Here is a 25675-nt window from a genome sequence, read left to right on the forward strand (position 1 = left end):
AATCTTAAAAAGTGACCAAAAAAATTAAATCATAATTTTTTAAAAAGGCAAACAACATCAATCTTGAGAATAAAATTTCACTGATAATTTTCACCTATTGCTTTAAAAAAATTTTTCCAGAAGACTGGAGGAGAATGAGAACTAGATAAAGATATAATCAGATATATTTGAGTACATTAGTCTAAAAAGCCAGCCTTGGAGTTGGGAAGACCTGAGTTGGTGAACCATCTCTACCACATACTAGCTATGTAACCCTAGACAAATAACTTAAGCTCTCAATGCTCTAAGGAACTCTGCACAAATAAGCTCTCAATGCTCTAAGGAACTCTGCACAAATATAAGTAGTAAAGAAGATGCCAAATTGCTTTAGAAGAGGAAGTTTTTCAGAAGTCCAATACCTAATCTTGTCTATATTACATATGCCAAAACCCAACAAAATGGAATATCACTTTGAAAAAAAATATTTTTTTTCCGTTATAGGTAAAAGCTCTTGTACAACTCTCTAAGCTTATTTAAAGAGCACATCCAGAAGGATTTCTCAATCTTTAATTTTGACTTTTAAATGATATAATAAGAATGGATAAATTATCAGACGCACAAGGTGTGTGTATATGTGTTTGGGGGGTATGTATGTATAAAAAACATCCATAATGAATACATTCTTGTCCTAACTCTCTACTACTTTAATTTTAGTTGATTACTTGTCTTCTGGCCTTAGTTTTTTTCTTCTAACAGATGAGATATCAACTAAATCAACTTTCAGGTTCTTTGTAGCTCTAAGACTTTAAAGTCCGAAGCACTAAAATGAAGGCAGAAGTCGCCTATTACTTTAGCCAAACCCCATGCAAGTTTTATATATTACATATCTCACAGCAATATTAGGTTTCCAGAAAATAAAGCTAAATTTAGTTCTTTGGTACTGAGTTTTCTTTTTAGGGTTTTTTAATTGTTCCCTAACTCTTCCTAATATTAAAGTTATTTCCCTTCTTCATCTAAAAAAAAATTTAATTTATTCTCTCTCTAGAAAAAATAATTCCACTTGTGATATAAAATTAGCAAGCAATTTATTAAAGGATACCTTACAACAATATTGTAAAGATAAACAACTTTGAAAAACTTAAGCTATAATTAACTGCAATCAATATTCAACCACAATTCCAGAGAACTCATGATCAAACATGCTATCCTCCTTCTGAGAGAGAAGTATCAGGACTCAGGGTGCACAGAGACAGTTTTTTGGACATGGCTAAGGCAGGAATGTGTTCATGGATATTATCTCTATTATATCAAAGTCTAAAATGCTGCAGAGCTTCCTAGAAAAGATCTGTACTCACTCAAAGGAGTTTGACTTGTTTAACCCCATAAGACCAAGAGGATGATGAATGTCTGCTACCCAGATTTGAAAGTGGAGGATGTTGACTGATTTAAGACAAGTAAATGAATAGATGGAAACTATGGGAACTCTTCAGCCTGGACTTCCATCTCCTACTCAATTACCTAGAGAATGGCCTCTTTAGGTTATAAACATTAAGGATTGTTTCTATTCTATCCCTCTAGATAAGAAGGATATGAAAAGATTTGCCTTTTCAGTGCTCAGCGTTAACTTAGCTGAGCCTTATAAAAGATATGAATGGACAGTTTTGCCAGAGAGAATGAAAAACAGCCCTACTATGTGTCAAATGTATGTTGCTGCTGCTCTTACTCCAGTAAGAAATACATTTCCAAATGTTATGTTATTACATTACATGGATGATATATTGGGATGTGCACTTGAGGAGCAAATGTTAGAAGCATGTCTACAAATGACCACAGAAACACTAAGGAACTATACATCGCATATAGCTCCAGAAAAATTTCAAAGACATGCTCCTTTTCAATATTTAGGATATATGAAGTATATCCTAAAGTGCTTACAGCACAAAAATTTTCCTTAAGAACAGAGAAGCAAAACATCTTAAATGACTTTCAGAAATTGATAGGAGATATCCAATGGATGTGTTCAGTGTTAGGCGTGACTATCTATCAATTGCAACCATTATGACATTTTAAGGGGAGACAGTGCTTTAAACTCACCATGCCAGCTTACAAAAGAAGCTCAAGAGGCTTTAAGAGAAGTTGAACTGGCTTTATCCAATGTGGTTGAGTCACCTAAAAACCCTTGGAAATATCAATTTTTGCAACAAAAAAGGCACCCACAGCAGTCCTTCATCAAGAAAACAGTGTAATAAGAGTGGATGAACTTCCCAGCACAACCAGAACAAAGCCTTACTCCTTACCAAGTGCTTGTGGCTAGAATTTTATTAAAGGCTATTAAGCGAGCAGTACAATTATCTGGGATAAAACCTGACAAGATATACACCTTTATACCAATGCACAAATTAATGTATGCTGTGAAACCATCCCAGAGTGGCAAATTTTATTAGCAACAGCTCCAAATTTTATACACGAGTCTTCATTAAAGATAACCAGACTATTACATAATTAGTGATGGATTCTTGAAGAAAAGATTTCTAAAGTTTCTCTTAAAGGACCAACTATCTTTACAGATGCATCCAAACATAAGATTTATGTTGTATACTCTCATGACTAAAGAGAACTCCTTTTCAGTCCACTCAGCAGAATGAATTACACGCAATCATTCTAGCTCTTATTATCCAGGAAATATAATATCTGATTCAACTTATTCAGTAGGTATGGTACAAAGAATTGCCACAGCTCAAATAAAATTTGTAGCTTCTAATATATATCAGTTCTTCAAGGAACTTCAAGAGCAAGTGAGAAAGCATCCAGGTAAGATTTATATCTTGCATGTCCACTCACATAGTGGATCTCCAGGTCCTATTTTTGATGGTAATTCAAAGGCAGATAGCCTTCTAACCATGTTAGCCAATACTCCTTTATTTTAGGCCGTCCAAGAATCTCATTTTAAATATCAGGCTTTTACATTTGCAATTTGGGATAACAAAAGAGGGAGCTAGGAGCATAGTAAAAGCTTATACAGCTTGCCTTCCTTTCCACGCTCCTACTCTCCCTCCAGGGAAGAACCCTTGTGGGGACCTAATGAAATTTGGCAAATGGATGTAACCCATTATAAATCTTTTGGTCGTCTGTCTTTTTATCCATGTATAGTATGTCATGTCATAGTAGACAGGATTTACTTTTGCAATACCAGCAGCAAAAGAGACAGCCCAAGTGGTCACTGAACTCCTTATACAAGCATTTGCAATTATGGGTGTGCCACAAGCAATAAAAACAGATAATGGACTTGCATATACAGCTAAACATTTCGCAAACTTTTGTGAACAATATCAGCTTTTACACACCATTGGCATATCTTTCAATGGCAATAGTAGAGAGGAGAAACAGAGACATCAAGACACTCCTTCAAAAACAAAAGAAAGGGGGAGCCACAGGCAACCCTAGAGAACTTCTAAATTTGGCTTTTTATACAATTACTTCTTGATTTTTTGATAAAAGATGCACTGGCTCTGGCAGACAGGTTTTATAACCCACTGGAAGGGCAGTGTCCAGTGTGAGCAGCTCCACTATCTTTAGATAATCGCCAGGTGATATGGAGAGATCAAGAAAGTGGTGAATGGAAGGGACCAGACAGTTTAACTGCTTGGGGGAAAGGGTTTGCTTGTATCTCTACAGATGGAGAAGGAATCAGATGGGCATCAACAAGCCGTATTGGCCTTGTCTATCAGAGAGAGAGACGGAGCAGACCCTTGAAACAAAGAAGACTCAAGAAACATCGAGTGGTTCCATTGCTGATTGTGCCCATCACTGAAAGAGCATGGCAGTTATGGCAATTGACTCATGGACATCAAAAATTGTTAATGAGACTGATGCAGAACTTGAAAACCTTCAGGAATCATTGGATTCCCTGACACATGATAAGACTGGTGTAGGACTTCAAAATCTGCAGGAATCATTGGATTCCCTGACACATGAAGTAATGGACAATAGATTGGTTTTGGACTATGTCTTGGCTGCTGAAGGAGGTGTATGTGTGATTGTTATTTACATACCCTCATTCTAGGACTTCTGGAAATCTTTTACACCACCATGTTGATTCATATTGTTTGTTATATCACTACTTGCATGTATAATTCATGTTTGTTACACCACATTGAGCCTGTGGAGAGAGTCATCACTGCTAGCCTGTGCTTTATTGCTATGTGCTTGTGTAATACCTCCCATGCTGATGGATCTGTGTATGCCTGTTTCTAGTAAGACCCTTCAGCCCAGAAACCCATTAACAATATCTGGTTTGATTCCCCACTTCCCTTTGGTGTTTTTCACCTCCCTTCCTGAGAAATCAGGGAGGGCATGATCACCTCCTTTTTGGGGTTCTCACCTCCCTAAGAAGTCAGGGAGGGTGTAATCACCTCCTTTTTGGGGTTCTCACCTCCCTAAGAAATCAGGGAGGGCGTGACTACCTATGTTCTCAAACAAAAGAAAGCAGGAGATGTAGAGGGCTGAAACTGGGAAAGGATATGCTTGAATCAGAGAGCAGAACACAAGGCTAATTACCTATTTGATGTGAGATAATGGCTCTATATACATATTTAGATGAGATGGTGATGTGATGGCTCTCCTCACCATTGGTATTTGCTGAATGTTTGGTGTTGAGATAATCATAGGCAAGGATAGGAGGGCTGAGGGAGAGAAGTCAGAGTCACTTAGCGGCAAGACGAGGAGGAGAGAGGCTGGAGACTCCGGACTCCAGAATCCAGGATACATCTTTGGCAAGCTACCTGGAAGCTTTCCTGCCTCCTTTACTTTTCCCGCTAAAGACCAAGAACTTTGATTAATCCTGACTCTGACTGATCCTGAGGCCTCCAGGGAGCTAGTCCAGACATTACATGAAAGTACCTAAGTTACCCCTTTTCTACCTTTCCAGCATTATTACACCTTCCTCTCTAACATGTATTCTTCCATCCACTGACAATGGCCTCCTTGCTATGAACAAGACACTTCCCCTCTTAGTTCTGGCAATTTTCTCTGGCTATCTTCCATGCCTAAAATGTTCTCTTTTCTCATCTAGCCTACTGCATTCTAATGCTTCCTTCACAATCCAACTAAAATCCTACGAATCCAGGAGACCCACCTTCTCCTCAAGAGCTGTCTAGATACAGTAGCAGAACTTGGCCTTTTAAGCTAAGGTGTCATTAACAGGTGTCAATTTGACTGAGGCAACAAAGCCCATGCAGGATAAAAACAGAGGCAAAAAATGACCTTTTTAACCTAGTTTAAAAAAAAAAATCAATCTGGGAGGGTTTCTCTTTCAGGGTTTCAGGCCACCACAGAAATAATTGCTATTTATATTCACTTAGTCAATCAGGGCCCAAACAATGACCAAACTGGGGCTTGGCCTGGGATCTATTCTTGGTCAATCATTATGAGACAAAAATGACTGGGTTTAAGACATGGTCCTCGAGAAACAAATCCAGCCAGCAAACCCCAAGATATCTTGGGTGATTTCATGGTGATCCAAAAAAACTAAATTATATTCCTTTGGGCAGGGTATCTGCAGGTGAGGATATGATACTCAATGTGGACAGAGATAAGGGAAAGGAAAAAAAAAAGGAAGAGAGGGGGAAAGGAAGGGAGGAAAAAAGGGAGAAAGGAAGAAAAAAGGAAGGAAGGAAAGAAAGAAGAAAAGGAGCTGTATTGCTCAACTGGTTAGTTCCATTTAGGTTTCCAGTGGGGCAGCTATACTCAAAGAGGTTGTTTGTATTTTGCATGTCCTATCTTCAATGAACTTACATTCTAACAAAGGAAGCTACACATGGAGGGGAGGTAGGTTGGAAGATAAAGAGAAGTATGTAGAGGATAAGAGAAGCATGGAAAAAGAGAAGTATTTTTTTTTTTAAACTAGGGATAGAATAAAGAAGTCCAGAGTACAGTCTGATAGGATATGCAGATGGTAATCCTAATACTCTCCTTAAAGAGAGGTTCTAAAAGCCATCTAATCAATTTGAAGGGCTACAGGACCTGTAAGAGCATGAATTCCAAAGTTGATATAATCTTTTAGGTTGAAAAGGTTGCTGGGAGATGTTCCAGAAGTCTGGATTGTAGGTATGACATCCATATAATACTGTATTCTCAATCTGTCTGAGAATATCACTGTTAACCCAATCTTTAAACATAACATTTTGATTTTTCATATAAGTGACCCCCAAAATGTTCCCTGGTCGAAGTGCTGCTATGATGAGAGCAACTGTTAGGGGGGAAAATACATTTTTGAAAGACAGTACTGATGGAGAATAAGCTAGGGCCAAAACTGAACAGGAAGAAGAGAAGTTTTTTGGGGGGAAAAGTTCTTTTACTAAGCCCAAACTTTCCCTAAAAGCAAAAGCTAATGTTTTCAATACTAACATTTTATCAATACTGCTGAATGACAATGAAAGGATACCATTCTGAAGAACTAAAGATCAACATTATAGAGATGTGGAAAGTTGCTTATTTATTTTTTAATTAAACTTTTACTTTTACAAAGCCTTGTGTTCCAAGTTTTTCCCCCTCTCTCCCTCCTTCTCCCCTAGATGGCAAGCAATCTGATATAGACTAACTACGTGCAATTCTTCCAAACATATTTCTATATCTGTCATGCTGTGCAAGAAAAATCAGATCAAAAGGGGAAAAAAACATGAGAAAGAAAAAAGCAAGCAAACAACAACAGAAAGGTAAAAATACTATGCTTTGATGCATAGTTCTCTCTGGATGCCAATGGCTCTTTTCATCACAAGTCTACTGAAACTACCTAGAATCACCTCAATGTTGAAGAGTCAAGCCCATCACAATTGATCATCTCATAATCTTATTATTGTGTACAATGTTCTCTTGGTTCTGTTCAGTTCACTTAGAATCGGTTAATGTAATTCTTTTCAGGTTTTTGTGAAATCAACCTATTCGTACTGTCATAGAACAATAACAACATTCCATTCCATTCCATTAATATATCATAACACTATCCACTCAATTTCTAAGTTCCTTGTCACTACAAAAAAGGCTGCTACAAACACATATGCAAAAATGTTTTTAGCAGCCCTTTTTGAAATGGATGATAGTTTAGAAGGTTAACATGTAACTGAGGGAAAAAACAGCAAGTCTTATTATTAGAGTCTCATTTCCAAGGAAAATAAGGAATCAGAGATCAAAGTAGATTTCTTTGTTAAAAATTTCTCTTTATTTTTGTTAAAATTTTTATGTTATATAGGTACAATCATTTTTAAATATATTTCCATATGAATCATGTTAGGAGAGGAAAATCAGAAAAGGGAAAAACCATGAGAAAAAAAATAGAAGGAAAAAAAGGTGAAAACTGTATGCTTTATCTACCTTCAGTCTCCAATTCTCTCTCTGGATGTAGATAACATTTTCCATTCAAAGTTTATTGGAATTGGCTTGGATCACAGATTGCTGAAAAGAACCAAGTCTATCATAGTTGATCATCATACAATCTTGCTGCTGCTGTGTATAATGTTTATCTGGTTCGCTTTCTTCACTTAGCATCAGTTCATAAAAATCTTTCCAGACTTTTTTTCTTTCTTTCTTTCTTTCTTTTTTTTTTTTAATTTAATAGCCTTTTATTTACAGGTTATATGCATGGGTAACTTTACAGCATTAACAATTGCCAAACCTCTTGTTCCAATTTTTCACCTCTTACCCCTCCACCCCCCCCCAGATGGCAGGATGACCAGTAGATTTAAATATATTAAAATATAAATTAGATACACAAAAGTAAATGACCAAACTGTTATTTTCTGTACAAAAGAATCAGACCTGGATTGTACAATAACTTGAAGGAAATCAAAAATAAGGTGGGGCATAAATATAGGATTGAATTCAATTAAATGGTTTTAGTCATCACCCAAGTTCTTTTCTCTGGGCTTTCAGTTCATTACTGCTCCATTGAAATGATTTAGTTGATCTCGTTGCTGAGGATGGCCAGGTCCATCAGAACTGGTCATCATATAGTATTGTTGTTGAAGTATATAATGATCTCCTAGTCCTGCTCATTTCACTCAGCATCAGTTCGTGTAACGGACTTTTCTAAAATCAGCCTGTTCATCATTTCTTATATATTCACCTTTACTTTCATATACTACAACTTATTCAGCCACTCCTCAATTGATAAGCATCCACTCATTTTCCAATTCTTTGCCACCACAAAAACAGCTGTTACAAACATTTTTACACTTAAAGCAGTTTTCTTAGAAAAGTGTTAAATCCAACCTCTGAAGGCATTCTGGAGCCATAGAACACACAAAAAAAGATGGGAGTGAAACAATTTTCCAGCCCTAGATAACTTACAAGTACTTTAAGAAAGGTCTGTCTCAATTGGGTAAAAGGGAAGCACAATCCAGTATAGATATACTGGGGCAGCCAGAAGTAGTATATATAGATTGAGGGTGTGGGTATAAGTTGACTTTAATGTGATGATATGTAAAAAAAAAATTAAGGAGTGAAAAAAGAAATCATATTAGGAGAAGAGGAAGGGAGGCAAGCAGAATGAGGTAAATGAAAGCCCCATTACAGTATAGGGAATGAAGGGAGAGGGTAAGCATTGTTTTGAACTTTACTCTCATCAGATTTGGGTCAAAAAGGGAATAAATGTTACACATTCAATTGGGTATAGAAATCTATCTTACCCTACATAAAAGTAGGAAGGTAGGGGAATAGATATGGGAAGGAGGAGGAGTACTTCAAGAAAACTGAGACAGACTGAGGGAGGTGTGGTCAGAAGCAAAACACTGGTGAGGCCAGACAGAGTGAAAGGAGATAGGAAAAAAAAGTATAAAAGGAAAAAACAGTCCTTCATTCTTTTTTTTTTTTTAAATTTAATAGCCTTTTATTTACAGGATATATACATGGGTAACTTTTACAGCATTAAAATTCCAAACCTCTTGTTCCAATTTTTCCCTTAACCCCCCACCCTCCTAAATGGCAGGATAAGTAGATGTTAAATATATTAAAATATAACTTAATACACAATAAAGTACCAAAAATTTTTTGCTGTACAAAAGAATCAGACTCTGAATTATTGTACAATTAGGTGAAGGAAAAAATGCGGTGTGCATAAATAGGGATTGAATTCAATGTTGGTTTTAGTCATCTCCCAGAGTTCTTTTTCTGGGTAAGCTGTTATTCATTACTGCTCCATTAGAAATGATTTGATTGACCGTTTGGTGAGGATGGCCTGATCCATCAGAACTGGTCATCATCTAATTTTGTTGAATATATAATGATCTCCCTGGTCCTGCCATTTCCTCAGCATCAGTTTTAAGTCTCTCCAGGCCTTTCTGAAATCATCCTGGGTCATTTCTTACAGAACAGTAATATTCCAAATTTTCTATACCACAATTTATTCAGCCATTCTCCAACTGATGGACATCCATTCGTTTCGTTTCTAACCACTACAAAAGGGTCCACAAAATTCAGAAACAGGTCCCTTTCCTTCTTTATAATCTCTTTGGATATAACCCGTAGTAACACTGTTGGATCAAAGGGTATGCACAGTTTGATAACTTTTTGAGCATAGTTCCAAACTACTCTCCAAAATGGTTGGATTCGTTCAAGTTCTTCATTCTCTAAGAGGACCAATTATATACATCGCAAAGGTGATGCTTTGACTTGCAAGTGAACTGGATTTAATGAGGGAGTCCTGTGAAAAGTCCCTAACTTTGCTTTTGCCTCTATAGTCATCTGCATCCATTTGACAAGAAACAAATCTGGATGACTGGAAGTAGTATTGGATGCAGTGGGAGACCTTGGCCTTTTTAAGCTAAGATCTTTAACAGGTCTCAGTGTGACAGAGACCACATCCAATTAGTGATTAAAGCTAGGTAAAAAATGAGGCAAAACCTCTTCAACAATGAGATGAACCAAATCAGTTTCCAATAGAGTAGTAATGAATTGAATCAGCTACAGCTAGCAAAAGAACTCTGGGAAATGAGTATGAACTACTACAGAATTTCCAATCCCTCTATTTTTGTCCGCCTGCATTTTTTATTTCCTTCACAGGTTAATTGTACACAATTTCAAAGTCCGATTCTTTTTGTACAGCAAAATAACTGTATGGACATGTATACATATATTGTATTTAACATATACTTTAACATATTTAACATGTATTGGTCTACCTGCCATCTGGGGGGGTGGGGGTGGGGGGAAGGAGGGGAAAAATTGTAACAAAAGGTCTTGCAATTGTCAATGCTGGAAAATTACCCATGCATATATCTTGTAAATAAAAAGCTATAATTTTTTTTTTTTTAAAGAAGAAATGAGGCAAAAAATGGCCTCTTTTACCTTAGTTAAAAAAAATTGGGAGCCCTCAAGATTTCTGACCAACACAAAAACAATTATCATTTACTTTCACTCTGAGTTATTCAAAACTCAAACAAGGACCAAGTGAGGCATGAACTGGGACATACTCCTGGCCAGTGAGCCAGAATGATTTGGGTTTAAGGCATATTTAAGCAGCTCTATTTGAATCCTAATGGGTTTTATCAGAACCTATTTTTTTCCCAGGGAAATGAAACTACACAGGGCAAAAAAGTCAATTTAAATACTAGAATAAAAAAGTAGGGGAGAGAAAAAAAAATCTAACCCATAAACTCCCAAGATATCTTGGGAGGTTTTTGTGATGAAAATTTATATTAGTGATCATAGGAATAAATGGAGTTTTTCTTAAAGTGATAAGTAACATCTATCTAAAACCATTAATAAGTATTATATGGAATGGGGATAAGCCAGAAGCATTCCCAGGAAGATCAGGGTAAAACAAGATTGCCTATTATCACCACTATTAACCAATATTGTAATAGAAATGTTAGCTTTAGCAATAAGAAAAAAATCAAAGGAATTAGAGTAGATAATAAGGAAACAAAATTAATATTCTTTGCAGATAATAGATGGTATATTTAGAGAATCCTAGAAAAATGATCTAAAAACTATTAGAAATAATTAACAGCTTTAGCAAAGCTGCGGGACATAAAATAAACCCACCTAAATCATTGATATTTCCATGTTATCAACAAAGCCTAGCAGCAAGAGAAATTCCATTTAAAATAACTGTAAATAAAATATCTGGGAGTCTACTGCTAAGACAAGTCAGGAACTATATAAACACAATTACAAAACACTTTTCATACAAATAAGTTCAGATCTAAACAATTCAAAAAATACCAATTGCTCATGGGTAGAGCGAGCTAATATAATAAAAATGGCAATTCTATCAAAATTAGTCTATTTATTCAGTGCCATGCCACTTTACATATTCAGTTGGGTATAAAAATTACTTTATAGAGTAGAAAAAATAATAACAAAATTTATCTTGAAGAACAAAAAAGGTCCAGAATTTCAAGGGAATCAATGAAAAAAAAAAATGCAAAGGAAGGTAGCCTAGTTATACCAGACCTAAAACTATATTATAAAGCAGTGGTCATTAAAACCATTTGATACTAGCTAAGAAATGGAGTACTGGATCAGTGGAATAGGTTATATTCATAAGACACAACAGTCATTGACTACAGTAATCTTATGTTTGATAAACCCAAAGATTCCAGCTTCTGGCAGAAGAACTCACTATTTGACAAAAATTTCTGGGAAAACTGGAAAACAATATGGCAGAAATTAGGCATTAACCAACATCTAAACAGCCTATCCCCAAAATAAGATTGTAATGGGTTCATGATTTAGACATAAAGGATGACACTATAAACAAATTAGAACAAGGGATAGTCTACCTCTCAGATTTGTGGAAAAGGGAGGAATTTATGACCAAAGAACTAGAAAACATTATAAAATGCAAAACGGATAATGTTGATTGTATTACATTAAAAACTCTTCCCACAAACGAAACCAATGTAGCTAAGACTAGAAGGGAAACAGAAAGTTGGGGGGAAATTTTTAGTCATTGTTTCTGATAAAGGCCCTATTTCTAAAATGTATAGAGAATTGACTCAAATTTATAATACATGCCATTCTCCAATTGATAAATGATGAAAGGATATGAACAGACAATTTTCAAATGAAGAAATAAGGCCATTTCTAGTCATATTTTTTGAAAAAATGCTCTAAATCGCTATTGATTTCACACTTTTCAGATTGTCTTATTCAGAAGTTTTTTGTGGTGGCAAAGAATTGGAAATTGAGGGAATGCCCATCAATTGAGGAATGGCTGAACAAGCTATAATATATGAATGTAATGGAAATACTATCATGCTATTAGAAATTATGTGCAGAGAGAGTTCAGAAAAGCCTGGAAAGACTTACATAACTGATGCTAAGTGAAGTGAGTAGAATCAGGAGAACATTGTACAGCAATTGTATGATGACTAACTATGATTGACTTAGCTCTTTTCAGCAATACAATTTCAAGGTAATTCCAAAATCACACACAATGGAAAACGTTATCCAAATCCAGAGAGAGAACTATATAAAAGTCTGAATGCAGATCAAAGCATATTCTTTTCACTTTTCTTGCTATTTTGGTCTCTGCCCCCTCAGTTTTCCCTTTTTGTTCTATTTCTTCTTTCACAACATAATTAATATGGAATTATGTTTAACATGATAGCACATATATAACTTGTATTAGATTGCTTTGCCATATTGGAGATAGGGGATGGGAAGGAGAAAACTTTGGAACTCAAAATCTTATAAAAAATAAATGCTGAAAACTATTTCTACATGTAATTGGAAAAAAATAAACAATTAAAAAAAAAGTTATCAAATCTGGCCTCAGACACTTAACACTGCCTAGTTGTGTGACCCTGAGCAAGTCACTTAACCCTAATTGCCTCAGCCAAAAAAAAAAAAAAAAAAAAAGTCATTAAGTATCAGAATAGAACCCAAGACCATAATTTATTTAGCTGTTTTCCAATAATGGATACTTTCTTTTACTACTTTTTTGCCACCACAAAAAAATATTGCTCTTACTATTTTGGTTTATGTGTTTCTTCAAAAATTTCTCTACCAATTCATCCTCAAAAACCAGTGCTGGTGACTAAATTGCAATTATTTTCATAGTGTTCTTATTATAAATATCTATCATTAGTATTATAATTTGTAATCAAAATTCTCCACAAAGTCTTTCTCCAATAATGGTATGGAGCTTCTAAGCTGTGTCAGAAGAACATAAGTTTTTGACTATCAGACCTAGTCTGTTTTCTGAGGCTCAATCTAGCTAATCATCATAGAAGTACATTACCAGTAAAGTTGGCCATATGGTGATGAATTTTTTTGAACATGGAAATCCAAGAAAGCAAGAAAAATAAATTTTCCTTGGTCCTCTGTGGCCTTTTTTGATTTAGCAGTGGTAGTGGCAGAGAAGCAGGAAAAGAGTCCTAAAGTCATACAGTTTTTAGCCCATTAAAAAAAAACGTCAATGAAATGTTTTTGTTCAATGAGTATGCTTAGTACAGTAAGGATATAAGACATTATTTTTGTCTCTAAATAAAAAGATTGATTAGAAAAGCCTTGATTATTTACTACTCTAAATAATAGTTCTTCAATTCATAAGGAGCAGTCAAATAGAAAGGAAATAGATGTGGTTTTTTTTGTTTTTTTTTTTAGAAATTCTTAATAGTTTTATAGAGGGATTTTAATTAAATTAGCAATGACAGCAGAATAGATAGAACATAGTTCAATAATCAAAAATAAAACACATTTTCATGATAAGTATACAAAAAATGAGTATATAAAGATAACAGTAGCAATATGCTCCTACATCTGCTGCATGAAAACCAACGTAAAATAATCCAAATTAAATTAACATATACTTTTAATTTTTTTAATTAAAACTTTTTATTTCATATATAGATAGATAGATAGAAATAAAGATAATTTTCAATACTCACCCTTACAAAACCTTGTGTTCTAATTTTTTCTTCTCTCCTCCCCCTCCCCTCAATGGCAAGTGATCCAATAACATATACTTTAAAAATAAATTTTAAATTTCAACTGCTTGTTTTTCTAGCACCTCACTTTCAAATAGAGCCTCTCCTAAACTCTGTGACTTATTCCTTATAAGAAATAATTTTTTAAAAGGGTGGGGAAAGGGAAGAGGAATTCAGTGACATTAGCCAATACAACTGAATCTGAAAGTATATGCAATTTTCCACATGGTATTAACAACTCTTGAGAAGAAAGGAGGGATATGCATTTTTTCATCTTTTCTCAAGGGACAACTTAGTCATAATTATTTTTAGCATTCAGTTTCAGGGTTTATTTTGGTGATTGTTCTTTCTCCTTACATTGTTGTAGTAATTATGCATTTTTTCCAAGTTTACGTACTTATATAAGTTTTCTAAATTCTTTGCCATTTCTTACAGCACAATAAAACCCAATACCATAATTTATTTAGCTGTTCTCCAATAATGGATACTTTCTTTTACTAATTTTTTTTTTGCCCTCACAAAAAAATACTGCTCTGAATATTTTGGTGTACGTGGGTCTTTTATTATTACTTCTGGCCTCCTTGGAGGTAATATTCCAAGCAGTGGCATATCTGGGTCAAAGTATATAGACACTTTAATCATATCTTTAGCATGATTCCAAATCCCTTCCAGTGGTGGTTAGAGCAATTCACAGTTCTACCAACAATGTATCCCTTAAAGGTATTGTTTCCACCTCTTGTCATCTGTGCCAATTTGCTAGATGTGAAGTAAGCCAAAATAACTCTGAGGCCTGACTTTTTTTTATTTATCAGTGATTTAGGGGCAGTATTTCATGTAACTATTAGTAGTTCGCAATCCTGAGAATTTTCTATTCACAGACTTTGAGCACTTAATTCCTGGGAAACAGCTCCTAAACTTTTATATTTGTGTTAGTTCCCTACACATATTGGATACCAGACCTTTATCAGGGAGTTAATGAAAAATTCCACAACCCCCTCCCATCCCAATCAATCACTTTTTAATTTATGTTGGTGCATTTTTTTTCTGTACAAAAACTTTTAAATTTCCTAACATATATTTTAATACTTGACTTCAATACAAATATTAAGCATAGGGGAGAGGAGCAAAAAAAGTTGGAAAATATGTACCAGACCAGTAAAATATTAAAAGACAGAAGAGGTCAAAGCTATATAAAAATATAAAGAAGTCAAAAATCTATACATCATTAATATTTTCTTCAAGACTTGGGATGACATCATTTGGGATACCAAATGGTATCACAAAAAAAATAAAGATGACTATATCTTAAGACAGGAAACTCATTATTGATGTGAATACTGATTACTGATCAGCTGTTAACAGTCAGATAATCAACTTGTTAGAATGATAAACATCAGTATCAAATTAGAATAAAACAAGCTATCGATGCAAAAAAATATAAAATGGATAAAGGAAAAAAATCATGAAGTAAACTTTTTACCATTTCTTAAAGAAGTTTTAACTAAATTAACAATAGTTTAAACTAAAAACATATTTGCAAAGTCTTTTTCAGGATGAAGGAAAGTGAACAGCACCCTCTATCAAAAAGTGATAGAGGTAAAAACAAGTTAGCTATATAATTCTGAGGATATTTTTAAGGACAACACACATACACACACATTTTTAAGAAGGACAAGTTGAGAGGAAAAGAAGATGATGTAGATCTAGAACTGATGGGGCATCCAGTACGATATTCACTAATAAGAAGGCAAAGCAGTGGGTGTGGGTGATACAGATTAGGGGTAGGGTGTGTGTGTGTGTGTGTGTAGATATAGATACATAGATAAATAGATTTAGGGATCATCTGCATAGAGATGATAATCCATGGGAGTTGATGAGAACTCGGATAATGATCCAACAAGAGAGTAGAAAAAACCAAGAGGTTGGGGAAAAATTCCAACAAACCCAAGACAATATAAAAGTCAAGGGAGAAAAAAGTATGTAGGAAAAAGCAGTGGCCAATAATGTTAAAAACTAAAGAGAGGTCAGGAAGGGCCAATAGATTTACTAACATAGAAATTAGTGGTAACCTTAGAGAGAGGTTTCAATATCAGAAACCAGATGGCAAAGGATTGCTAAGTTAGAAAGATGTAAAGAAGAGAAGACGATGAATAATAATAATAATAGCATTTAGTATTTACATAATATTTTAAGTTTTGCTAATAGATTCATAAATATTACCTCATTTGATCCTTACAACACACCTGTGAAGTAGATATTATTTCCATTTTATAGATGAGGAACTTGAAACTTTGAGTGGTCAAGTGACTTATTAAATTCACACAGGTAGCAAGTGTTTGAGGAAGAATTGGGTTGGGGCTTACTGATTCCAGACCTAGCACTTTATCCACTATACTATTTATCCACCTCCTAAAAGAAGCAACTTATAAAATGTAGAGAGCTTTTTCCAGGACACTGGCAGTGAAAAAGGTCATGTAACATGAACAGCTTAACAGGGCATAAGGGTCATGTGAAATTTTCTCCTTCATAATAATGTTATTGCTTGTCTATTGCTTTTGCAGCATCTTCCAATACATTTCTTTTCCGCTTCCCTAGCTAGCCTGGAAGTCTGTCTTAAAACAAACAAACAAAATAAAAGCAACAAAAACAATAAAACAGCTGAACAAAACCAACCAATAAGTGGACTGTGTTTAGTAGCATATTGTAGAACTCCACACATGCAGTCTACCTTGCTAATGACAAGATATAGTGCATTTTCTCCTCTTTTCTCCATGGCCAAGTTTGGTCTTTAACAATTACCAGTGTTATTTCAATCAATACCATCACATTGTTCTTTCCATTTACGTTGCTGTTGTAGTCACTGTATATATCATGTTTTTTAGTTCTGTTTACCTTACATAAGTACTCCCACATTCTCTTAATTCCTCCTGTCCATGGCTTTTCTTGGCACGATAATATTGTTATGTTCACATATCGCAATTTGATTACTCATTCTCATTCAATTGAAATTTATTTTTTTAGTAGGGGTCATGACTTGGGATTCCTGAGTGTGTTTGTAGGAAGCAGGGAAGGAGTCATTGAATATGAAAGAGAGATGAGAGAAATGAGAGGCTGTTTGAATGGGCTAATTCCTGGAAAAGATGGAAGGGATTACTGGGAGTGAAAGGCAGAAGTAGAAAGATTTCTCTTGGCAACAAGAATTACTTCTTCATCAGAAACTTTAGCACCATGTAGAGGAATCAAGGTAAGAGTAAATTAGGGAACAGGGGAGAAAAAAAGAGCTCATAAAAGATAACCCATATTTTTTCAGTAAATTAGGAGTCAAGGTTTTCTCCAAAGAGGGAGGAGGTGGTATGGAAGTTTTGAAGAAGAGAAAGATTGGAACAGCTGCTGTGTGGGATGGGATAAAACCAATTAGAAGAGAATAAGAGCCCTGCCATGCAACAGAAAGGGGCAGTCTGAATTAAACAACCTGACTTTTTAATTAGTATAAAATTAAATTTATAAGTTAATTTTGGTGGAATTGTCATTTTAATTAAATTGAGACAACCTAATATAAGCACGACTATTCTGGCTATTTAAGTTATTTTTTTAAGTTTAGATAGCATTTGTAACTATATATATATATATACATATACATACACACACACACACATATTAAATGAGCTTAAATAAAGTCTCAAATATATTTTGTAGTTATTTTGTATTTTTGAATGAGACTTCCACTTCTATTTTTGGTTCAAGGACTAATTTTTATGCAAAAATGCTGTTGTTTCTGTGGGTTTACTTTATAGCCTGAATTTCTGCTGAAACTATTATGTCAATCAGTTTCCTGATTCCCTAGGATTTACTAAGTAGATCATTATGTCATCAGGAAACAAAAGTTTTGCCTCAGCTTTTATCTATCTATATGCCTTTAATTTCCTTCTTTTGTCATCATTATTGCCAGCCCAATTGTGTGATTTCCTTCAGGGGTATTCAGCAGCACTTGAATAGAAGTAGGAAAAGTATATGGTAAAAGTGCTCCAATGGAGTTTGGCAAGGCATGGGTAGTGAAAAAACATGACAAAGCTTTAAGAGGGCAGAAAAGAATTTATAGTTTAACTGATAACTATGTCCTACAGTAGGAAAAAAGTAGACCAGAGAGCAAAGGCAATGGAATAAGTAGATGATGAGATAAGGACACAGAACAGGCAAAAGAAAAGTGAAGCAAAGGGAGATAAAAAAAAATAGAAATATCTACATTTTTAAAAGTCTAATGAATTAAAAGTGACCTATTTCTTACTCAAAAACTAAAGAAAAGTAAAAGAATTAAAAATATCACATAGAAAAATCCTGTCACAATGATGCCATAGGGTTAATTAAGCTCAGCGTTTTCCAACCCTCTTTATTTTGTTACAGTGTCTAAATGAGGTATGCTGTTACTGTAGAGGTGCTTCATCTTGACAACAACCCAGCCAGAATGTCTCTCTATTATAGAATCACAGAACTGGCACAGATAGTATCCTGATATACTTATTCCCTTGGGTTACTTCCAATACTCAGAAATTTTTGAGTCCAACTCTTAGATTCAATGATAATGTCTTCCTAACTACTTAGGAGAAAAAATTCAGAACCATTCTCTAAAGAAGATATTCTTAAGCTTCTTCGTGTCAGGAACCTTTCTGGCAGTCTGATAGTCTATGACTTTTCTCAGAATAAGGTTTTGAAATACATGAAATAAAGAGCAAAAAGCATTCACAAAGCATTTTACATCTTCACAACAATCCAGTGAGGCAGGTGCTGCTCTTACTTCCCATTTTACAGATGAGGTTAAATGAGACTGTTTGAGACTGAGAGAGGTTAAATGATTTGCCCAGGATCACCCAACTAGTAAATGGTTGAAACGGAATTTGAAGTCAGGTCTTGACTCCAGCTACAATACTCTATCCATTGTTCCTAGGTGCCTCAAAAAATTATAGTTTACATAATGCTTTTACATTTTAAGTATATTATCTCATTTGGTCACACAGTTAGTAATTGTCTGAAGCAGTATTTGAACTCCTGTCTTTCTGACTCCTCGGCCATCAATTTATCAACTACACCTAGAATGTTAACAAAGGAAACCTGTAGAGAGCCAGAACTCTGGAGAAGGATACTTGAAACACGGTGTTAACTAAGTGGAATTGATGAGACAATGGTTTTCTAGTTCACATATACACTTATTACTTAGTATGGTGATGTGATGGTTCCCTAAGTTCACACACAATCATTATGCTGTAATGATGTAATTACAATAAGGTATATAATATAAGGGCTAAGGACTGGAAGATATACATTCTATCTTTGACCAGCCTCGTGGTGGCTCTCATGCCTCCTGCATTTAGATCAAGATTGGGCCAGAATAATCTAGACTCTATTCTCGACCATTCTCGTGGTGTCTATCCAGTTGAGACTAAGACCTGTCCAGAAGGACCTCCAGAAAGCTAGCCCAGACATTACAGAAACCAACTGTATTAAAAACACAATTATCAAAATATTTTTTTAAAGTCCAAAGACACCAAGTTAGGAATTTCTGCTCTTGAAGATCAAGGAGGAAAAAGAAAGGGGATGGTGAGTTTAAATAACTCACAAATTAAAACATTAGCAAAAAAGCTTAAGATTACATAAGCAAACAAAAGTAAAAAAAATATTTCAGAGTAAGAAGCTATTTAATATTATTTTAACTGAAAAGTGAATGGCAGGGTAGAGTAACAGACAGAAGGATGGGTAGCCTTGGGGTGGGGTGGGGGGAAGAAGATCTTGGTTTGAGCCCCAGATTCTGACTTTTTCTTAACTAGCTGTATGACTTGGGACAAGTCACTTAATTCCACACCCACTTAGCCACCCCCTTTCACCTTTCCTGCTTCTGCCCTCTCTCTCTCTAAGACTGAAGTTGCAGATCTGCTAGAGGATGCTTCTACATTCACAGCTGCCCTGAATTTCAAGGAAATTGCAGGTATGCCTCGTCTCATAATTATAACTAAAAATATACAGATCACAGAATGACAGGGCAAAACTAGAAGGGACTTCAGAAGCCATCTATTCTAACCTCTCATTTTACAGAAGAGGAAACTGAGGTCTAAAAAGGTTAATGATTTGCCTCTCAGTCAAAGAGGTAGCAAACATCAGAGCTGGGATTCCCCTAGTCGGGTGCACTGATTTTTCCATGGTATCAGTGTTCTAAATTGTAATTTGAAAACTACTCAGGCAGTATTTAATTAAACAAATATTATATTTAGATGGAAGTTTTCAAGCTTTGTCAGCATGTGATTAGTTTCAGAGATAGTTGTGCTATTTTATTTGGGGAGTACTTTAACAGTTTACAATCATACTACTCTTTTCCTAGAACTCTAGATCCTATGTAACTAGCTAATCACCTAAGATTCTCTAATGAGTTAGTTAGTTAAGTGTGCTAAGGGTAGAGGAAAAGAATTAAATGTAAAAAAAAAAAAAAAAAAAAAAAGTCCCTTGAAGCTGCTTTAGATAAATAGAGATAAATACTATAGCCCCTGTTTCAAGGAATATTGAAGGTCTTTTATATTTGGAATTAGCATAAGGTAAGAGGGTACAGAAATCTTTGCTTGCATATCCAAGCAAATTAATCTTCAATACATATTGACATAAGCATCAATGCTTTAAATCAATCCTCACCAGTTCCTACATTGACTAATACACAACAATTTCCTAACTGGACTTTCCAGTTTCCAATCTCTCCATTCTCAAATCCATCCTTCACAAAATGCCAAAATAATCTTTCTAAAACACAAGTCTGACTAAAAGTCTCTCCTCAGCTCAAAAATCTTCAGAGGCTTCTTACTGTTTCCAGGATAAAATACAAACTCTTCAGGTTAGCATTTAAAATACTTTAGTGTTAACTCAAACTTCCTTTTTCAGGCTTGTGGAACACTGCTCTCTCATATATGCCACGTTAGAGCCAAACTGTCCTATTTGCTGCCGTTTTGTGAACTTGACACACTTTTTCTACAGATCTCCATATATTTGTAAGGCAGTTCCTTATGAAGAGGATAGATTCTCTCTTTACCTCCCTCTCTTAGAAAAGTGGCTCCCAAAGTAGGAGCCACAACTTCACCCCCAAACATGGGAAAATAAGTGACATCCTGGTTTTGCCATGATGACCAAATGGGGGGCTTGTTTCCCATATAACTAAATCTACTTACTCTACTATCCCCTAACAATTCCTATTCCCCTTTTCTGAGCCAGGGACAGTCCCTTCAGGACAGTTTTATTCTAACCACAACCCAGATAACCAAAACATAGATTATCTTGTACAAAGTAGGAATTTAATGTTTGTGACATACTAAGGAGACCAATTCATTCTGGCATCAACTGAGAAATACTGTTATAAACTATTAAGATTTTATTTTTGTAGTTATATTCTGAAGGTCATATTAAACATAATATGTCCATATCTGTGTAATAAGCCACACTACAAAAGTACTGTACTATCTATACCACTTATGGTACTAATATGCCATTATTATGAGATTTTGGTTTTACTAATGACTTACCAGATTATTGGTTTTGTGTGAGAAAGCAGATTAGGAAAAAAGTCCCTAAAAAAGTTAGAAGTAGACTTTTTTAATGTATTAATTAGGCAAAAAAGGTAGAAAATAATAAAGTCCAACAGTTCAAAAGGCAAATAATCGAGGAAGGGAAAAACAACAACAATGTTTAAAAGAGAAAGCCCAGACATAAGTAAAAAAAAAAAAAAAAAGACACTACCAATTTTTTGGCATGAATTATTATTATTATTATTATTATTATTATTATTTTTGCTGAGGCAATTGGGGTTAAGTGATTTGCCTAGAGTCACACAGCTAGGCAGTGTTTGAGGCCACATTTGAACTCAGGTCCTCCTGACTTCAGGGGTGGTACTTTATTCACCACACCAACTAGCTGCCCCCTTATATGAATTCTTTACCATTGAACTCAGGTATATACCCCAAACCATTTGTCTTCAAGTAAAGGGGCTGAATTAATATATGCTGCTAACAAATTTACTAGTAAGGCACTTTAAATTGCAAAATTTAAAATCAAAAAGACCCAAGAGTTCTTACTCCAGAATGAAATGAGTCTTGTTCCTTCTGGGGTACCCACCCCAGCCTGAAGCTCAAGCACAAATTCTCTGACACCTAGAAATGAAATATGAACTGAACTTTTATATTTCTGGGACAAAAAGGTCAGTATCTGCCAGAGTGACATTTCATGTTTGGGACAGAGATGGATTAAGATGAAAAGGGACTTAATAAGGAAAACCATCACTTCACAATGAAAATAATTTTAAAATACCGATCTAATATTATAAATTTCAATTCCAAAGCTCCAATTGCTGCTGCTGCTATAGTTCCAAAACATATCAACTCCCACCTCCACCGCTGCCCAGAAAGCAAATTACAGGCAACTGAGTTTTCTCTTTCTCAAATAATAGATCATACATTGCTATTCTGAATCCAAGACTGGACAATGTCAGTAAATGGAATAATTTCCCAGTTAACCACATTTCCCAACTTTTTCACAATTTCAGAATTTATTGGAATACTGGAGAGGAGGAAACTGGTCTTTGTCTCTCCTCATTTCTTTTTTCTTTTGTCCTTTCCCCAAAAGTCAAACTATCTGTGTATATTAACAACTACTACCTTATAGAAAACACATAGATTATATCTATGCCTTTTCTTCGTCCCATTTTTTACTACTATTTCCACCCCGTCAAGATGTACTCAAGAAATCTAAGATTTCAGAACTATTTTTTTAAAAGTAAACATTCCTAAGGAAAATGTTAGTTGAATCTCAGGGAAATAATGGAGTACACTAAAAAGAACAATGTCTTTTGAATATTGGGACTTGGATATGAATTTAAGTTCTTCCTTTTACTACTTTCTATGTGATCAGTGGCAAATCATTCTAAATTCTGATTTCCTCATTTATAAAATAAGGGGGAGGAGGACTTTTTAGTTTTAAATCTACCATCTATTGCCACCTGAAACATTTTGATATATAGTATTTATTTAGTCTATTAGAAAGGGTTGGATAAATGAGTTAATGACAGGAAAGAAGAGAAAGACAGTATTTAAATTTTATTTCTCCGACTGGACCAAGACCTATCTACCTCTGGTATTCCACATCTTTTCTTCATTGTTCTTTACTACTTACCATGTCCTCCTGTAGTATACTTTCATCTCCCCCTTTCTCTAACTCTTCCAACAGGCCATACATACATGGGCAAAAGCCTACTTGTTCTTGATACATCAAGGTAATATATCACATTACTTTTAAGGCAAAAAAAATTAAAAATTAAAAAAAGATCCTAGATTTTCCTCCCCAATTCCTCTTCCAATGATCCGTTTAAATTCAGGATCTATCCTTGGTGCTCTGACCTCTTATCTAACAGAATTCATCCATTCATATTATTTTATCTGTCAATTCCAGGCTAATTATTCCCAAATCTCCATCTTTAATATAAAACAATCATCTGCGTTCTAGTTCCATAAATCCAACTGTCTAAATATTTACACTTGAAAACTCACTTAATTTCAACCCAACGACATATTTGACCAGAGTCAGGAAATTGTTCCAGCTCTATAATTATCTTAGTGGTCTTAGAAAAATTATTTAATATCTCCAGGCCTCATTTTCTTCCAGTGTAAAATCAAAGAGTTGGAATGGCTGATCTTTAAGGTTCCTTTCAATTCTCTAAATTCTATGTCCCAAATTTTCATATTTTCTTCCCAAAGAAGTTCCTGTTTCCAACTTTTGTCAAAGTACTAACTCCTATTTTTTCCCTTCAATTTAGAAGCCTCAGAAATAGTTCCATTTATCAAGCACTTTATTGTTTAACAACGCTCTTTAAATCCTACAAGGCAGGTAAAGGAAATGATTTTTATTTTTATTTGCACTGGAACTGTGATGTCATTGGTATGGGGAACAACTGGTGAGGAAATTCTCAATACCAAAGCAGATCACCAAGTGTTTTGCAACTTGACTTAAGAGGTGCATATAACAGTGAGGGATTAAAATGACCGGCCCAGGGTCACAAAGCCAAGGTGTGTCAAAGGAAGGATTTGAACCCAAGTCTTTTGACTACAAGGTCTGCTGGATTCTCTAACCACTTCATCTATCTTATTATCCCATTTTACAAATAAGGAAACCGAGGTTTAGAGAGATTACATAACTAGTACACAGTAACTATGCTAAGACAAATCTAAGTCTTGATTAGAGATCAGTGCTTTATTTCTATTACACCAACTTGTTTCTCCATTAATGAAGAGGTATCTTTTACTGTTTTTTTCTAATTAAAGTTTTGATATCTTTTGTTTTTACATAATCTATCTTTTTCACTGTAGTCCTCCTCTCCATTCATCCCTTGTAAATATTTTTTAAAGAAAAAAATGTTCAGCAAAACTAATCAACGCATGAAAAAAAATCCAATATCAATCAACCAATAAACACTTAGCAAGTCCCTTTTCTGCGCTAGGCACTGTGGTAAACACTGTTCCTTTTACTCTTTCTAATGAAGGTTTCAGGGGGGCTTAGCCATGGCTTCCAACCTACCTACTCAGTTTCTGTCAACATGTATGGACATCTCCCAGGGGAATTCAGCCTTCCTTATTGAAGGCAAGAAACAATAAAGAAAGAAGGAAAAAAAAAAACTCTTTAGCTTCCTAAACTTTTCAATCTGCCTTTTTCCAGAAGGAAATGGAACAAACTGAATTGATTGACACTATTTGTTGTAAAAGCTAGGAACTGATAACATTTTTTCCCCCGGTAATTGTATGATCCTTCTAATAGAAAAACTAAGTATCTCCACAGCAGGGTGGTGCCGTGGAAAGAGAGCTGGACTGGAGTCAGAGTACCTGGGCTGTATCCCAGACCTACATCTATAGCCAGTTACTCACCTTTTCAGGGTCTCAGCTTAACTACCTGAAGATTGGGGGGGAGGGGAGGGAGAGGAAAAAGGGGAGTCGAACTAGACAATCCATCATGTGATCCACGCCTGTCTAAAGGTCCGGCTGGGAATGATTTTTATTTAGGTGAACTGTCCCTTAGTGCGACTATCAAGAGTAGTATAATTTCGCGCGGAGGGGGCTGAGAATTTGGAGGTGAAGTTAACAACTTAACCCAGAGCAGAGAACTCCCTTTTTGACTGTGGGGTGGAGAAGGGGAAGAACTCCTGCTAATGAGGTCCTAGGAGAGAAGACGGGCAGGGAGGCAGGGCTGGAAGCTGGACACGACCGACGAGGGGCCCGCAGGTACGCTAAAGGACACCCCCCGGCGGTCCCAGTCACGGACAAAGAGGCGGGGAGTTTGGGAGCATCCCAGAGCGTCCGGGTGGGGGTGGGGGCTCGACGCCGCGAGGTTTCAGTTCCCCTTGGGTCCGTGGGCTGACGCCCTCGCCGGAGAGGGGTCCCCGAGGAACGTTGGAAAGGGTCGCCGGGGAGGGAGCGGGGGTGGGGAGGTGTTTTTAGGGGGGACAGTCCCTCGACGAGTAACGGCGAGGAAGCAGTCTCAGGGGGTGTGGACCCCAGGGCTCCGAGGACCGCGAGCGATGCCTGAGACGGCCCCCGGCGCGCTTCCCGTGCCAGTCCCGAAACCTACTCACCCAGTCGCCTCAGTCCGCCAGTCAGCCTACCGCCGCCACCGTTCTCCAGCTGCTGCTACCGGCCCGCGCAGCCGCACTGAGCGCCGGGCGGCCCCACGTGACAGACCGGCCACTCGGTCAGCTCCACCCC

General features: G+C 35.9%; 1 protein-coding gene across 2 annotated transcripts in view; it reads right to left on the minus strand.

Annotated features, from left to right (window-relative positions):
- The window catches only part of FAM118B (family with sequence similarity 118 member B), a 93033-nt gene that overhangs the window by 66556 nt on the left and 802 nt on the right, over window positions 1-25675 (minus strand). The window contains exon 1 of one of the 2 annotated variants that reach the window (XM_031960926.1): window positions 25546-25623. The exons of the other annotated variant lie outside the window; for it this stretch is intronic. The gene's annotated coding sequence lies outside the window, so the exon portion shown is untranslated. Of the gene's footprint in view, window positions 1-25545; window positions 25624-25675 lie in introns of those variants that run through there. 2 annotated transcript variants of the gene reach the window in all.

This window comes from Sarcophilus harrisii, chromosome 3 (assembly GCF_902635505.1).
Source record: "Sarcophilus harrisii chromosome 3, mSarHar1.11, whole genome shotgun sequence".
Lineage (NCBI taxonomy): Eukaryota > Metazoa > Chordata > Mammalia > Dasyuromorphia > Dasyuridae > Sarcophilus > Sarcophilus harrisii.